Consider the following 15,129-nt stretch of genomic DNA (forward strand, 5'->3'; position numbering starts at 1 on the left):
AGTGAGAATGAGTCAGTCAGTCAGTGAGAATGAATAAGTCAGTCAGTGAGAGGGACTCAGTCAGTGTGAGTGAGTCAGTCAGTGAGTCACTCAGTCACTGAGAGTGAGTGAGGCAGTCAGTCAGTGAGTCAGTCAGTGAGAGTGAGTGAGTCAGTGAGTCAGTCAGAGAGTGAGTGAGTCAGTCAGTGTGAGTGAGTGAGTCAGTCAGTGTGAGTGAGTCAGTCAGTCATAGAGAGTGAGTGAGTCAGTCAGTGTGATTGAGTGAGTCAGTCAGAGAGAGTAAGTCATTCAGTGAGAGTGAGTGAGTCAGTGAATCAGTCAGTGAGAGTGAGTGAGTCGGTCAGTCAGTCAGTCAGTGAGTGTGAGTCAGTCAGTCAGTCAGTGAGTCAGTCAGTGAGAGTGAGTGAGGGAGTCAGTCAGTGAGTGAGTCAGTGAGTCAGTCAGAGAGTGAGTCAGTCAGAGTGAGTGTGTTGGACCCGGCCTCGCGGCGTGGTCCTTAACCCCCTGGATTGTGGCCGTTCCCCGCCCCGGCCTTCACGGGCCACCCGTCTGAACTGCACCAAGGCCCTTCACCCGGAGCTGCACGTGGTCGCATACTCCTCGTGGCTCCGCCATCTTGTTGGCCTCCACGTCACACCGTGCACCAGCCGGCGCGACCCCGCTCAACCCGGCCTCGACCCCAGCGAAGCCCCGACATCGAGGCACCACGAACTAGCCAGGGGGTGCCGCAGGAACCATTCATCGCCCCCGGCGGAGGACAGTATCGATGGGACCCCCAACTGTCCTCCCCTCTCGAGGTGTGATCGCCCTGCAACTCCCATGGGCCTGGCGCCTCTCCTGCTGGGCGTCTGGCCACCTCCACCCGGCCACTCCGCCCCCTCGGGCGCATAGGTCCGGACATCAAAGGGCTCCAGACCTATATCTGGGGCGACCCCACCACAGCTCGGCAGTTGTATCCCGGAGTCGAGAGCCCTGCTGATTGAATCGCGGCTGACCCTACGGAGAAGAACTCTTGTCGGAACCATCACGAGCCCTGCGGACTGCGTCGCGGCTCCTTCTTGTGAACACTTGAAAGCCACCTGGAACATCGGAGCCCTGCTGACGCTGTCGCGGCCCAACCTCGCTGAAACCTTCCTCGGAGCCCTGCTGACGACGTCGCGGCTCGAGCCGAGCAGAAACCATCTTGAGAGCCCTGCTGATTGAATCGCGGCTCTCCACGAACTGTACGCCAGAGCCCTGCTGACGCCGTCGCGGCTCGACCCCTCCGAGATCGGAGGTCCTCCAGCTTGAGGATAAGAACTGGGCCCCAGGTACCCTCGTACCGCACTCCTGCCAAAGACTGTCCCGCTACCCCTACCCTTCCAAAGAGACACTGAGACTTTTGGTGGATCCCTCGATCCCTTCGTGTAAATATTGACCTCGTAACCTTTTTATTGCTGATAAAGAATTGCTTGTCGCCAGACAACCTCCTTGAGTCCTGTGTGGTGGTGTTACTGTGCTAGTACGTGATAGGAGAAGGATCTCACAGGGGACTTCTCGGCAGCGCTCGGCTACTTCGGGCAGTGAGAGGGCCCCCCTTGGTGGTCTCACCGACTCCTCGGGGTCCGCCTTCCAACATTTGGTGGCCAGCGACGGGATCCGAGCCGAACGCAGTACGTACCAGCCAGTACCCACTAGCTACCCATCCAAACGAATAGCATCATGAGCAGCCAGGAAAACAACGCGACAATGGAGTTCCAGCCCGAACGGCTGGAGGAGTATACGCACAAAGAACTAAAACAGTTCTGCAAAGACAAAGGCATTGCAACCACCAGCCTAGGTACCAAAGAAGAGATGCAGAAAGCTCTGAGGGCATGGCTGGGGGCCGGGGCAGGCCCCTCCCAGGAAGAAGGGCCCTTGCCCCTGACGGAGACCGCAGCAACCGCACTGACTCCGGCAACCGGAGGAAGAAAGAGCCTAGAAACCGGCCTCTCCGAAGAAGAAATACGAGAGCGGGAAAAGGTCCGGAGCCACGAGCTAGAACTCGCCCGACTGCGGCTGGACGGCGAACTCCAGCTGGCAGAAAAGAAACTGGCCCTCGAGCAGCTACGCCTTCAAGAAGAGATAGAAGAGAAGAGACGACACCAGGAGTTGGAGGAAAAGAAACTAACTCTCGAGCACGAGCGCAGTCTCAAGGAACTCGAGATCAAGGCCAAGAATGGAGGGACCGACACCCCCAGTACTAGAGACACTCTACCGCCTTCCGAGGCCAAGGTACATATCCCGAAAGAGGTCGTCAAGGAGTATTACAAGAATGACGACATCCAACAATGGTTTAAGGCCTACGAGGTGGCCATGACCTCCCATCGGGTGCCCCGAAAAGACTGGGGCGCAGGCCTGTGGGGGCGATTCCTGAGTGAAGGACGGGACACGCTGCTCCAGCTACCGGAGGAGGTGATGACCTCCTACGATCACATGAAGGAGGCCCTGCTCACCCGCTACGGGCTAACAGCGGAAATGTACCGCCAGCGGTTCAGAGACTGCAAGAAAATCCCGGGTACCACATGGGTGGAATATGTGGACTTTTTCAGTCGGGCCCTAGAAGGGTGGATCAAAGGAAGCAAAGTAACCACCTACGGGCAGCTGGTCGACCTCATCGTGTGGGAACATCTTTCCAACAATTGCTTTGTGGAACTGAGACAGCACCTCCTCGACAGCAAGATGACCGACCCGCGAAAACTTGCTGTCGAGGCCGATCGATGGGTCAACTCCCGGGTCCCCCGGAGCTCAATGGGGGAGTACCAGAGGAACCCCAACGGACCCCCACGCCAGCGCGGTGGGGGGGGAGGGCCGAACAGGAACCGAGACCCTCCCGCCGGGGCCCCCAGGAGCCCCCCTCGAGGGCCACCGCAGCCACATCTCTCCCCGAGCCTAGCCCGAAGGGTGGGCCCGGCCCGACCCGGACCACGACCCCCAGTGACCTGCTATGGCTGCCAACAAACCGGACACTTTGCCAGCGATCCGGCCTGCCCTCTGAACCGAAGAAACGGGGCCGGCGGGCCCCCGCCCCGGCAGCTGACAGCCACCGCCTTGGGGAGAGGAGAAGAGGAAGAGGAGGCCCTCGACCGAGAGAACACTGAGTGGGAGCCGGCAGCCATGTCCCTGGTCTGCCTGGGTAGCCGAGAGATGGTACCCTGCGCCCCCATCCCAACCAACACCCAGAAGTACCGGCAGCAGGTCACGGTCAACGGACAACGGGCCGAAGCCCTTCGCGACACGGGCGCCAGTATCACTGCTGTCCGCTGCCACCTGGTGACCCCTGAACAGATTCTACCAAATGTGCTGTGCCCCGTACGGACGGCCGACAACAGTGAAAGCCTATGCCAGATGGCCCTGGTCCCCTTCGAGTGGGGAGGGGTGACGGGCCTGCTGAAGGTGACAGTGCGCGACGACGCCCCGGTCGACTGTCTCCTGGGGAACGACTTGGAAAGTTCCCCCTGGGCTCAAGTAGAGCGACGAGAGCACCTCCGAATGTTGGGACTGGCTGATTGGGCCTGCGCCATCACCCGGTCCATGACCGCCCAGGCCCCCCGCTCATCCTCGACCTCCGGGACCGCCCAACCCGAGGGGCTCATACCCCCTCCCACCAGCAGCGAGGAGGAGGCGGACACCGACCCTGGGCCCAGCGAAGCCTCCCCCGAAGAGATGGCTTCTCCGAGCGTCCTACCAGAGCTGACGCACTGGCAACACAAAGGGGGCCCCACCCGAGAGCAGTTCCAGCAAGAGCAACAGTCCTGTCCCTCTCTCGAAGGGGTCCGACAACAGGCGGCCGCGCAAGCCAACGGTGACCAGACCGGCACCCACTGGATCTACTGGGCCGAGGGCCTATTGTACAGTGAACAGAAAGTAGCAGAACTCGGGGCCAGCCGAGTGTTGGTGGTCCCCCTCCGCTTCCGGGAGTTCCTTCTCAACCTGGCCCATGATGTGCCCCTCGCCGGACACTTGGGGCAAGACAAAACGTACAGTCGTCTGGTGACCCACTTCTACTGGCCCCGGATGCGGAGAGATGTGGACAACCACTGCCGGTCCTGCCAGACCTGCCAAGCCAGCGGAAAGACGGGGGGTCGGGTCAAGGCCCCCCTCCAGCCCTTTCCCGCCGTCAGCACCCCGTTCGAACGGGTCGGAATCGATATTGTGGGACCCCTGGACCCCCAAACCGCCCTGGGCCACCGCTTCATCCTGGTCCTCGTGGACCACGCCACCAGGTACCCGGAGGCGGTCGCGCTCAGAACTATAACGGCCCCTGTGGTAGGCCGGGCCTTGATGGGGATCTTCTCCCGAGTGGGATTCCCCAGCGAAGTGGTGAGCGACCGCGGCACGAACTTTATCTCCAGGTACATGCGGTCCCTGTGGCAACAGTGCGGGGTCACATACAAGTTCACGACCCCCTATCACCCTCAGGGGAACGGACTGGTTGAGCGGTTCAACCGAACATTAAAAGGGATGATCCAGGGCCTGGAAGAACCCCTCAGGCGGAAATGGGATGTCCTGCTGCCCTGCCTCCTGTTTGCCTATCGGGAGGTCCCGCAGAAGTCCTTGGGGTTCAGCCCGTTTGAACTATTGTATGGACACCCGGTCCGCGGACCGCTCAGCCTGGTCAAGGAGGGCTGGGAGATGAAACCCCGAGGCGCCCCCCCTGACGTCTACCGATACCTCCTGACCCTCCGAAACCAGACCCGCAAGTTCCGAGCCATGGCCGAAGCCAACCTCGAGGCCAGCCAGGAGGACATGAAGCGGTGGTACGATCGCAACACCTCTACTGTAGAATTCGAGCCAGGTCAGAAAGTATGGGTCATGGCCCCGGTCGAACCCGGCGCTCTCCAGGACAGGTGGACCGGGCCCTTCAAGGTGGTGGAGAAGAAAAGTCCCGTCACCTATCTGGTCGATCTGGAGTCCCCCCGGAACCCCCTCCGGGTCCTACATGCTAACAGGCTAAAACCCCACTTCGCCCGGACCGAACTGAGCCTGCTGCTGGCGACCGACGAGGGGTTCGAGGACGACTCCGAGCCCTTGCCCGACCTCTTGCAATCCGACATTCATGATGGATCGATCGAAGGGGTCCAACTCGCCTCGTCCCTGACCCCGGAACAGCGCAACGACTGCCAGCAATTACTGCGGGACTACACAGCCCTCTTCTCTCTCACCCCGGGGGTAACCCACTGGTGCGTCCACGACGTCGACACCGGGGAGAGCCCCCCCATACGACACAGAGCCTACCGGGTGCCTGACCGAGTGCGGGCCTGCATCCAGGCCGAAGTAGCGAAGATGCTGGCCCTGGGGGTCATCGAGCCTTCCGTCAGCCCGTGGGCCAGCCCTGTCGTCCTGGTGCCCAAGGCCGCAGCTCCCGGTCACCCCCCGGAGTTGCGATTCTGCGTGGACTACCGAGCCCTGAATACAGTAACCAAGACAGACGCACACCCGATACCCCGGGCCGCCGAACTCATCGACCGCCTAGGGGCCGCTCGCTACTTGAGCACGCTGGACCTCACCGCCGGGTACTGGCAAATCCAGCTCACCCCCGGCGCACAAGAAAGATCCGCCTTTTCGACTCCGGATGGGCATTACCACTTTCGGGTGATGCCCTTCGGAATGAAGAACGCCCCGGCCACCTTCCAGAGACTGGTGAACAAGGTTTTGGCCGGGCTTGAGGCCTTCAGCGCGGCCTACTTAGATGATATTGCCGTGTACAGCAACCACTGGGCCGAGCACCTCCGTCACCTGAAGGCCGTCCTGGCCGCCCTCCAGCAGGCCGGGCTCACAATCAAGGCCAGCAAATGTCAAATCGGCCACGGATCCGTGACCTACCTGGGCCATCAAGTGGGGAGCGGGCAGGTGGCCCCCCTCCAAGCGAAGATAGAGGCCATCAAGACCTGGGAACCCCCCACTACCCAGACCGCTGTCCGGGCCTTCCTGGGCCTCACCGGATACTACCGGCGGTTTATCCGGGACTATGGGAGCATTGTTGGCCCCCTCACGGAGTTAACGTCCAAAAAAACAGCCCAAGAAGGTACACTGGACACCCCGCTGCCAAACAGCCTTCGACACCCTAAAAACAGCCATGTGTACTGCTCCGGTGCTGCAGGCCCCGGACTACCAGAAGGAGTTCGTGGTACAGACGGACGCCTCTGAGTATGGGATCGGGGCCGTCCTATCCCAAGCCGACGAAAAGGGGCTCGACCGACCAGTGGCCTTCATCAGCCGACGACTACTGCCCCGAGAGCAACGCTGGAGCACTATTGAGCGCGAGGCCTTCGCTGTGGTGTGGGCCCTCAAGAAGCTCCGGCCCTACCTCTTTGGCGCCCACTTCCGGGTCCAGACCGACCACCGGCCCTTGCAATGGTTAATGCGAATGCGGGGCGAGAACCTCAAGCTGCTGCGATGGTCCATCTCGCTACAAGGGATGGACTTTGACGTCGAACACCGGCCCGGCAATGACCACGCCAACGCCGACGGCCTGTCCCGCTTCTTCCGCCTTGACGAGGAGAATCCCCAAGGAGATGGGTGACTCTCCATGCCTTCGGCTGGGGGGGACACCTGTTGGACCCGGCCTCGCGGCGTGGTCCTTAACCCCCTGGATTGTGGCCGTTCCCCGCCCCGGCCTTCACGGGCCACCCGTCTGAACTGCACCAAGGCCCTTCACCCGGAGCTGCACGTGGTCGCATACTCCTCGTGGCTCCGCCATCTTGTTGGCCTCCACGTCACACCGTGCACCAGCCGGCGCGACCCCGCTCAACCCGGCCTCGACCCCAGCGAAGCCCCGACATCGAGGCACCACGAACTAGCCAGGGGGTGCCGCAGGAACCATTCATCACCCCCGGCGGAGGACAGTATCGATGGGACCCCCAACTGTCCTCCCCTCTCGAGGTGTGATCGCCCTGCAACTCCCATGGGCCTGGCGCCTCTCCTGCTGGGCGTCTGGCCACCTCCACCCGGCCACTCCGCCCCCTCGGGCGCATAGGTCCGGACATCAAAGGGCTCCAGACCTATATCTGGGGCGACCCCACCACAGCTCGGCAGTTGTATCCCGGAGTCGAGAGCCCTGCTGATTGAATCGCGGCTGACCCTACGGAGAAGAACTCTTGTCGGAACCATCACGAGCCCTGCGGACTGCGTCGCGGCTCCTTCTTGTGAACACTTGAAAGCCACCTGGAACATCGGAGCCCTGCTGACGCTGTCGCGGCCCAACCTCGCTGAAACCTTCCTCGGAGCCCTGCTGACGACGTCGCGGCTCGAGCCGAGCAGAAACCATCTTGAGAGCCCTGCTGATTGAATCGCGGCTCTCCACGAACTGTACGCCAGAGCCCTGCTGACGCCGTCGCGGCTCGACCCCTCCGAGATCGGAGGTCCTCCAGCTTGAGGATAAGAACTGGGCCCCAGGTACCCTCGTACCGCACTCCTGCCAAAGACTGTCCCGCTACCCCTACCCTTCCAAAGAGACACTGAGACTTTTGGTGGATCCCTCGATCCCTTCGTGTAAATATTGACCTCGTAACCTTTTTATTGCTGATAAAGAATTGCTTGTCGCCAGACAACCTCCTTGAGTCCTGTGTGGTGGTGTTACTGTGCTAGTACGTGATAGGAGAAGGATCTCACAGGGGACTTCTCGGCAGCGCTCGGCTACTTCGGGCAGTGAGAGGGCCCCCCTTGGTGGTCTCACCGACTCCTCGGGGTCCGCCTTCCAACAGAGTGTCAGTCAGTATGAGTGAGTGAGTCAGTCAGTGAAAGTGAGTCAGTCAGTGACAGTGAGTGAGTCAAAGTCAGTCAGTCAATGAGAGTTAGTGAGTGAGTGAGTCAGTGAGAGTGAGTGAGTCAGTGAGAGTGAGTAAGTCAGTGAGAGTGAGTGAGTCAATGAGAGTGAGTCAGTCAGTCAGTGAGAAGGAGTCAGTCAGTGAGAGTGAGTCAGTCAGTGACACTGAGTCAGTCAGTCAGTAATTGAGTCAGTCAGTCAGTGAGAGTGAGTGAGTCAATGAGTCAGTCAGAGAGTGAGTGAGTCAAAGATAGTGAGTGAGTCAGTCAGAGATAGTGAGTGAGTCAATCAGTGAGAGTGAGTCAGTCAGTCAGTCAGTCAGTGAGTCAGTCACTGAAAGAGAGAAAGTCAGTGAGTCAGTCAGAGAGTGAGTGAGTCAGTCAGTGAGAGTGAGTGAGTCAGTCATTCAGTGAGAGTGAGTCAGTCAGTGACACTGAGTCAGTCAGTCAGTGAGTGAGTTAGTCAGTCAGTGAGAGTGAGTGAGTCAGTCAGTGAGAGTGAGTCAGTCAGTCAGTCAGTCAGTCAGTGAGTCAGTCAGTGAAAGTGAGTGAGTCAGTGGGTCAGTCAGGGAGTGAGTGAGTCCTTCAGTGAGAGTGAGTCAGTCAGTGAGAGTGAGTGAGTCAGTCATTCAGTGAGAGTGAGTCAGTCAGTGAGAATGAGCCAGTCAGTGAGAGTGAGTCAGTCAGTGAGAGTGAGTCAGTCAGTGAGTCAGTGAGAGTGAGTCAGTCAGTCAGTGAGAGTCTGTCAGTCAGTCAGTGAGAGTCAGTCAGTGAGTCAGTCAGTCAGTGAGTCAGTCAGTCAGACAGTGAGAGTGAGTGAGTCAGTGAGTCAGTCAGAGAGTGAGTCAGTCAGAGTGAGTGTCAGTCAGTGTAGGAGAGTAGGGTCTGCAATCCTATGATCACCCAGATTTTTTTGCTTTTGCTTCATTGGTTTACGACTTTCTCCGGCTGTGGGCCTGCCAATCAGACCCACAGCCTAGCTGTTCTCTCTCGAAATTAACACACATGTACGTTAGGTGCATCCACTAATTGGAACTGGGCCGCCTTGTCAGTCCCTGTCTCAGCATATCACAGGTATCCAGGGCATCGGTGTACCCAGGGCCTACCAGGGGCTGAAGCATGTATTATGCCACCCCTGGAATGGCCGCCCAAATCTGACACAACTGGCTGCCCGACAGCTGGGGCCACGTGGTGTAATCACCCGTTGCTGTAGGTGTAGTATTCCTACACCTAAACCCTAAAGTGGACACATGGATTCCTATCAGTCACTCCTATAGCAGGCCTTATCAATCCTGAAGGCAGAGTGCAGGGGATCATGTGGGACGGTGCTCTGGCGCGAGCTGAGCCCGTCGACGGCTTGCGGAACCAAGTCCTAATAGCCGTTCCATGGTGACGCGGGCCAACTACTTTTAATGCATTTGCTAACTTTGGCCTCACATCACCTATACATGTCGAGTAAGGTGTCATACGAATGGGAATACGAACCCCTCGCCAGTCCTGGTGACGGGGTTAGCATTCCCCCCTTTTAGAGGGACACGACATGGAAGTAACCTTGAACCCCGGTTAAAGTTGACTCAAGCCTCAGCATCACAAAATGGATGCTGCCACCAGACACAAGTCTGACCTCCTGCTGCTGGGGGACCTTCCAGCAAGGGGAGCTTGGACAAAGGGTTTCCTGTCGAGGGCGGTGTTAGCACCGTCCCAGACAGGGTTTGTGTATCCCAGGTAGGCAGGGCTGAAAGGAAGGTGATTGCAAGTGGCACCCCGGTGCTCACTGTGCATAGCCCGGCTCAAACCAGTTTCGGGGGCACACCAGCCCCTGAGCTGGCGCGAAGCCGGACAAAGGTTAGGGGTGTAACCACCCCCCTCCTGGCTCCACCCATAGGTAGAACCTAGTCACGGGCCAGCCCCTTTTCTTAGAATAAAGGTAGGAGCGAGTCCCCTTCCCAAATTGGATAATCAGATAATCGGATAACTCCGAATCACAAACCACTTTCCACGAAAGGAACTCTTGACTATTTCTGAAGACTCTCCCTTGTGGCTAAGGAGTAGCCACCCTGCACCAGCAGGCACCACCTAAGCGCTTGCGGTTTGCTGTAAGTCTCTCCTACGGATCAAGACTGCCCAGCTCGACGAGACCCGAGTACCCTGCCATCTCTGACCTTTTACCTACCTCATCAGCCCAGCTGAGAGTCGTAGGTGTGACGAGACCTGCGGGACCGGCTATCTTCAGAACCTGCACGACGCTTATCTAGCACGCCCACCGAGGGACCCTCGTGTGAGTGCACCTAGGGTTTGAGAAGCCCTAAACCCTGAGCAGCTCCAGCATCGAAGTCTGTCTCCCCAGCATCCACGAGATCTGCGTGGGGGCCCTTCCGCTCCTTGCTGTTCACCGCGTTGTCCGACCACCTGCCGACCGGCTTGTGGTCCTCTTCACGACGCACCACGTTTTGTTCCATCACTAGTCTGGTTGCTCCAGACTGGCTCTTGCTCCCCTTCAACAGAGGAGTACCACGGACCCTCCTGGTCCACTCCCGACGCCATCTTGACTCCCCCGCTTGGGTTGCCACTGCCAAGATCCGCTGCCCCTTCCTGGGCCCAGCACCATCGACAGCAGACACCTTCGTGGGACAGCTCGCCCTCCATCCTGGTCACCGCCGCGCCTCCTGGTCCGAGGAACAGCCGAGTCCGACGTCACCCACTCACCTGGTCGAGGTGACTTCAGCCGGTACCCTCCTGGTACCCACACGATCGCTGGCTAGCGGTTGAGAACTGAGTCCCCTCTGCTTTCAGGTTTCCTTCATCACCGATCCAGGCTTGGATCGCTCTGAACATCGTCACTGGTTGCCTGCCAGCAACTTCTTCTTTCAGGCTCCTGAGACTACACGAGGACTCCCGACATCTTGCCGAACTTCACGCAGCCGCAGCCTCCGGGCTAGGTAACTCGAGCATCTCGGTGCTCCATCGCAGGTTCGCTCTACAAGTGTCCAGTTCCTTTTTCGTTTAGTCCCACTGATCGGATCACTCCGGAATCAGTACCTCCAGACTCTAACCATTCGCATTTCACTGTTAGTGTAGATGGTTTCTCGTGCCCCTCGGGCATTTGTGTAAATTGTGCAACTGAAGTATTTTCCTAAGAGTTTTGTAGTGTGCTTAGCTCCCTGACTCATAAAGAGCCAGGGTAGTCTTGTTATAAATAAATATCCTTTTATTTTCATAACAACTTGTGTGGTGTCCTTTCACTTGGTGTTCAAGGGGTATATGTGATGGTAAACAGCTGGCGTAACACGCCCTCTAGAGTTTAGCCTAAGACTGCTCGTATCCACGCTACTAGGATAGCGGGTCTATAAGGTTGACTTACAACCAATCATCAATAAGGGTCGTTTGGAATGATACACAGTGATCACTAGAATAGTGAGCACTACATATCAGGCCAACTTCTCACATTGGTGAGCAGCGGTTGGGATTTGAGCTTGCTGTTGTTTTACCACACACGTATCCTAAGAATATCGCAGTGAAAGATCACATAAGTACCCAGGTACATATAACTTAACTTAGAATACTCCGAGTTCTACTGAACCGGCTGTTGTAGTGTAACAGGGCTTAGCACACCCTGACTACAACTCTTAGCAAGGGATCAGTAGGTAAACCCATAGTGTAGGTAGGTGCAACACTTACACCTCACTAGAAAAGCATGTCGATCCACGGAGAGTCTTCGCAGACTCCCTTAGTGGTCAGTGACCCTCCACAGGTCGTGTCACGATATGCAACTCTTAGCTTCAAGGAGATGCGACAACTGTGTGCCTCCAGGAAGCTAAACCAGGGTTCTAACCCTACCATCGCAATTCTGATAGGTCTCTTAGAGGCGTACGATGCTAGGAGGTCCTCTAACACAGGTCCCCCCAGTGCAGATGGGAACATGCCGCCCTTAGAGGGAACCCTCGGTGACCCAGACCTCGACCTCCACACAGAGGACGAGGACGAGTTGTCGGGAGACGAGGCAGACAAAGGTCCAGTGGTAGTCGGCAGGCTTACAAGGACCAACTTAAGCAGGCATGAGAATGGAGCTGGGGGAGCCCCGGGCCCACGCTCAAGCAGGCTTAACCTTGGGAACGGACGAGCTAGGTCTCTCTCCAGAGGCTCTGGCAGATCGGTTCATACACACGTCTCTCAGGCATCTTCTCAGAGAGGAATGACTTCCCCTCAGAGGAGAGAGCATGAAGCGAAGATGCGGGAGGTCAATCTGAGGATCGAGCGGGAAGAACTTGCCCTCGCCAAAGAAAGACTTGCCTTGGCCCGAGAGCAGAAATTAAGTGGGTTAGATCCCACTGGTGGCAGCATTCTCAATAGAGAGAAAGACAGGGGTATAGACACTAGACACCTGAGTAAAATAGTGCCCCCCTTTAAACAAGGGGACGACATCCACAAGTGGATAACTGCCTTGGAGAGGGCCTGCACTGTCCAGTGCGTCCCCCCAAGTCAGTGGGCAGCTATACTGTGGCTTTCCTTTGAAGGTAAAGGAAGGGACAAGCTCCTCACTATAAGAGCTGAGGATGCTAACAACTACCAAGTCCTGAAGAACACACTGATTGATGGGTTCGGCTTAACCACGGAACAGTACCGGGTGCTGTTCCGGGACACCCAGAAAATTCAGTCTCAGGATTGGGCTGACTTTGTCGATTGTGCCACTAAGGCTTTGGAAGGCTGGTTGCTGGGTAGCAAGGTTACTGATTACACAGGATTGTACAATCTTATCATGCGAGAACAGATTTTAAACAACTGTCAGAACCAATTGTTGCATCAGCACCTTGTCGACTCGGATCTGACCTCTCCCCAAGAATTGGGAAAGAAGGCGGACAGATGGGTCAGAACAAGGGTCAAGCAGAACCAGAATCAGAACCAGGGTGGTCAGAAGAAAGCAGACCAAAAGGGTAACAAGAACAAACAAAATGACCAGAAGTCTTCGACAGGTCCCCAACAAACCAAAGAGGGTGGGGGTCAGGCTTCACAGAAGAAGAAGACTCAAGAAGGCCAGTCAAAAAGGTGGTGCCAATACTGTAAAAGTAAGACTCACTGGTTTAGTGAGTGCACCAAGAAAGGAGGGCAAACTCCTGCCACTGCAGCCCCTAAGGCACCTGCGCCCCCTAGTACAGTCAGCAGTGGTAGTGCGCCTCCCAAGGCATTAGTTGGGTTAACCTTGGGAACCGAGGGGAGTGACGACTTAGTCGGCACGCTCACTCAGGCCGTCCTTGTCTGTACAGGGGATATGGATATGTCCCCTGATGCCAGTCCCAATACTTTGGGCAAATACAGACAGACACCTTTGATAAATGGAAGAGTGGCTCAGGCCTACAGGGACACGTGTGCCAGTGTCACCATGGTGACGCCTAACTTCGTGGACCCTGGACAGATCATGCTAGGTACCAGTTACCTAGTGACCAATGCCAGCAACGTCACTACCAATCACAGTATGGCAGTTGTTGATTTCTCCTGGGGAGGGGTAAGTGGCCCGAAAAAGGTTGTGGTTAGTTCAGACCTCCCCGTAGAATGTCTGTTGGGCAATGATTTGGAAACGTCACAATGGTCAGAAGTGGAGCAGAGGACTCACATGGAGATGTTAGGCTTGCCAGCACATGTCCTTGCTGTGACCAGGTCACAGGCCAAAAGATGCCCCACTGAACAGGTGCTGGATCCTGGAAGAACGGACCAGACACCTTCCAAGAAAAGGAGCAGTAAGGGTAAGGCTTCGCCTTCCCCCTTGCCCCAGGTCGTGGATCAAGTCTCCGAGGAGGCTGACCTTAAAGAACTGAGGGAAACTGAGCCGCAAGAGCTTGAACCTGGTCAGGTTGAGTTTCTGGGCTCAGGGGGACCCTCCAGGGAAGACCTGGGGAAGGCACAGTTAGACTGCCCCTCACTTGAACCCCTCAGACAGCAGGCCGCTGCTGAGGCTGCAGGGAACGCCACAGGTACCCACAAAGTGTACTGGGACGATGGACTCCTGTACTCTGAGGCAAGAGACCCCAAACCTGGTGCGACCAGGAGGCTGGTCATCCCCTTGTCTCTGAGAGGTTTCCTTCTCACCTTGGCCCACGAGATTCCCCTTGCAGGTCACTTAGGCCAGAATAAGACTTGGGACAGAATTGTTCCACACTTTCACTGGCCCCACATGTCCGAAGATACGAAGGAGTTTTGCCGCTCCTGTGTCACTTGCCAAGCCAGTGGTAAGTCAGGTGGCACGACAAAGGCCCCCCTCATACCACTACCAGTGGTGGGGGTACCCTTTGAACGAGTGGGGATCGACATTGTCGGACCAATGGAACCCCAGACAGCATCAGGGCACAAGTTTATACTGGTGGTGGTGGACCACGCCACCAGGTATCCTGAAGCTATTCCCCTTAGGACCACTACAGCACCTGTGGTGGCACGGGCCCTACTTGGAGTGTTCTCCAGAGTGGGCTTCCCTAAGGAGGCCGTCTCAGACAGAGGTGCAAACTTCATGTCGGGATATCTGACTGCTATGTGGAAGGAATGTGGTGTCAACTACAAGTTCACCACACCCTATCACCCACAATGCAATGGGCTTGTTGAGAGATTCAACAGGACCCTAAAAGGGATGATTCACGGACTACCTGAAAAGCTTCGGCGGAGATGGGATGTCCTGATACCCTGCCTCTTGTTCGCCTACAGAGAGGTCCCGCAGAAGGGGGTTGGCTACAGCCCTTTTGAGCTTCTGTTCGGACATCCTGTAAGGGGACCCCTTTGTTTGGTAAAGGAAGGATGGGAGAGACCTCTCAGAAAGCCGGCATCAAACATTGTGGACTATGTACTCGGTCTCCGCTCGCGGATGGCGGAGTACATGGAAAAGGCGTCTAAAAACCTGGAGGCGAGCCAAGAATTACAGAAAGCTTGGCACGACCAAAAGGCTGTCCTGACTGTGTACCAGCCTGGACAGAAGGTGTGGGTGCTGGAGCCAGTGGCCCCAGCAGCACTCAAAGACAAATGGTCTGGGCCCCACACGATCATTGAGCAAAAGGGAGAGGTCACCTACTTGGTAGACCTGGGAACTCCCCGGAGCCCCCACAGGGTGCTCCATGTAAACAGGCTCAAGGCATATGTCGACAGGGAGGGCATGGGCTTGCTCATGGCCACAGATGAGGGACAGGAGGAGGAGAGTGACCCTCTCCCAGACCTGCTCTCTCAGAACCCTGACGATGGATCAGTAGATGGTGTTGTCTTTTGTGGCAGCCTCTCTGGACATCAACAAGAGGATTGTAAACAGGTTCTTCAAGCCTTTCGAAATATGTTCTCTCTGACACCCAGTCAGACCAAGTGGTGTACCCATGA

This window comes from Triturus cristatus, chromosome 5_2 (genome assembly GCF_964204655.1).
Source record: "Triturus cristatus chromosome 5_2, aTriCri1.1, whole genome shotgun sequence".
Classification (NCBI taxonomy): domain Eukaryota; kingdom Metazoa; phylum Chordata; class Amphibia; order Caudata; family Salamandridae; genus Triturus; species Triturus cristatus.